This window comes from Lathyrus oleraceus, unplaced genomic scaffold, assembly GCF_024323335.1.
Source record: "Lathyrus oleraceus cultivar Zhongwan6 unplaced genomic scaffold, CAAS_Psat_ZW6_1.0 chrUn0194, whole genome shotgun sequence".
Classification (NCBI taxonomy): Eukaryota; Viridiplantae; Streptophyta; class Magnoliopsida; order Fabales; family Fabaceae; genus Lathyrus; species Lathyrus oleraceus.
In genome coordinates, this window is record NW_026112585.1 from 60,658 (window position 1) to 63,613 (window position 2,956).

The 2,956-nt window shown below is 39.7% G+C and overlaps 1 pseudogene; it reads right to left on the reverse strand.

The window, feature by feature from the left end:
- Nucleotides 1-1,355: 1,355 nt before the first annotated feature.
- On the reverse strand, nucleotides 1,356-1,455 carry LOC127112634 (uncharacterized; annotated as a pseudogene).
- Nucleotides 1,456-2,956: the final 1,501 nt, after the last annotated feature.

The following is a 2,956-nucleotide window of genomic DNA, read 5'->3' on the forward strand; positions in this document are numbered from 1 at the left end:
AACAAAGGTTTTTACAAAAGTAAAAGACATAAAGAAGTTAAAATCAATAGAGCGAGAGTTTGAGGTTTTAACTGGACAGTGTAAATTAGACATTAATTCTAGATCAGGGCGAGAGCAAGTTTTAGAGTTAATTAAATTCCGATCTTTTCCAAAAAGTATTTTTAAAGATTGAATGTGAGGACGAGAGTTAAGCATTCAAATTTAATTATATAACCTAAGTCAACAGAGCGAGAGTTTGAGATAAGGGTGTTTAAACGGTCAGTGTTTTCTTGAAAAAAGTTTCTATGGACTGTATTGCTTTCAAAAAATGGTTTTTTGACTTAATTATAAGTGACAGCTACATTAACATAAAATCATGGTTTATTCAACAGAGCGAGAGTTTGAGATAAAACTTTTGATCAATAAAGTCAACTGAAAAGATTTATTTTAAAACCAAGAGACCGACAAAGGATTGATTCCCTAATTACGACGAACTACATACCGATATCTGCTTTATTAATATTTAATCTAGATCTTAGTTTAGTTTTTAGCTTTCCCCCAAACAATCAAACATTGTTCACCTTAGCTTTACGAAGTAACCTTAGATAACGGTATATCGATTCATAAGTCCCTGTGGGATCGATATCTTTTAAAACTACGCGATAGAACTGTGCACTTGCAGTTTGTACCCCAAATTCGACTCATAAAGTCGCAATCAAGTTTTTGGCGCCGTTGCCGGGGACTTTTATTTAATCGATATCGTAGCTCTTTCGTTACGCTGTAGAGACTAAGGTTTCTTTTTCTTCTATTCTTTCTTTCGTTGATTTGTATGCCACGCACTCGCTCTCAAGGCGAACCGCTCTATTTACGAATCAACGATATCGAACTATATCTCCGAGTCCTACGACGAATTCGGGAATATCGTGCTGCAAACAATCTCCCTCCTTTAGAACTTCCTGATTTCAAAAACATTTTTCCTTCGATAACCGAGATGGCAGAACCAGCTCGTGCTCTTAGAGATTACGCCGCTCCATCGCAAGATGAGCCGCATTCAAGTATTGCTCCACCCGCAATCGAAGCAAACAACTTCGAACTTAAACCTTCGCTGTTGCAGGCTGTGCAACAGAACCAATTCTCTGGGAATCCTACCGAGGATCCTAACCTTCATTTATCCGTATTTGTCCAATACGCTGATACTGTTAAAGCTAATGGTGTCACTTCAGAGGCAATTCGACTTCGTCTTTTTCCTTTCTCATTAAGAGATAACGCTAGAAGATGGCTTCAGTCTCTCCCTTCAAACTCTGTCACCACATGGAACGAGTTGAAGAAAGTTTTTCTTGCCCGATAATTTCCGCCAAGTAAAACAGCTATGTTAAGAGCTCAGATAAATGGATTTAAACAGAAAGACAACGAGTCTCTTTTCGAAGCATGGGAAAGATACAAAGACATGATGAGACTTTGCCCACACCATGGTTTGGAAGACTGGTTAGTAATTCACACATTTTATAATGGTCTCTTGTACAACACAAGGTTAACAATAGACGCCGCTGCAGGTGGTGCACTAATGAACAAACCTTATGCTGATGCTTACCAGCTTATCGAAAGCATGGCCCAAAACCACTATCAGTGGGGAACCGAACGAACAATGGTGGAAAAACCTCAAACGAAAACTGACATGTACGAGATAAGTAACCTTGATCACGTTAATGCAAAAGTGGATGCTTTGGTCCAGAAAATTGAAAGTTTAAATGTATGACCTCCAGCCGCCGTGGTTGCTAACTCAGAATTGCGAGGTCTGTGGAATCCAAGGTCACACTCCTACGGATTGTCAACTCTTGACAGGAATCCAAGCAGAGCAAGTGAACTATGCTCAAGGAAGCCCCTACTCGAATACCTATAACTCAAATTGGAAGAACCATCCAAACTTTTCATATAAGAGTAATAATGCTTTGTACGCACCTGGACAGTCTCCAAATCAAGCCCCAGCTATACCTTCGGGATATCAGAAACCGAACCCATCCATGCCTAACAATAACGCCCCTAGGAAATCCAACTTGGAAATCATGATGGAAAACTTTATAGCTTCCCAACAACAAACCAATAAAGATTTCTTAAACCAGAATGTACACACTGGCGAACAACTTAAACAACTAGCAAGCAAAGTAGATGCCCTGGCTACCCATAACAAAATGCTGGAAACACAAATATCACAAGTAGCCCAACAACAAGCACCTACTGCTGCCCCAACTGGTACATTCCCTGGACAGCCCCAACCTAATCCGAGAAGCCACGCTCATGCAATTATATTAAGAAGTGGAACAGAAGTGGAAGGACAGTCTGATCCAAGGATAGAAAACCGAAACCCTAAAAAATCAACTGAGGAAAGTGAACCTAAGGAAAAGGAAGAGAGTAATAAGGAAACCCTAGAAAAGAAGGAACCTTATGTACCTCCACCACCTTACAAACCACCTATCCCTTACCCTCAAAGGCTTGTTAAAACCAAAGATGCGGGCCAATTTAGAAAATTTGTTGATCTCCTTAAACAATTAAACGTTACAATTCCGTTCACCGAAGCTATTACGCAGATGCCCTCCTATGCTAAATTCTTAAAAGAAATTCTTTCTAATAAGAGGAAACTTGAAGATAGCGAAACCGTTACACTCCCTGCCGAATGTAGCGCTATAATCCAAAACATGCCTCCTAAACTCAAGGATCCGGGTAGTTTCTCTATACCCTGTCACATAGGAAAATTTGTCATCGACAAAGCCTTATGCGATTTAGGAGCCGGAATTAGCGTTATGCCTTTATCCATATGTAAGAAACTGGAAATGGGAGAATTAAGACCAACCAAAATGTCTGTGCAACTAGCAGATCGTTCCATCAAATATCCTGTAGGAATTCTTGAAAACGTTCCCATACGCATAGGTCAATTCTACATTCCAACTGATTTTACAATTATGGACATTAGAGAAGATGA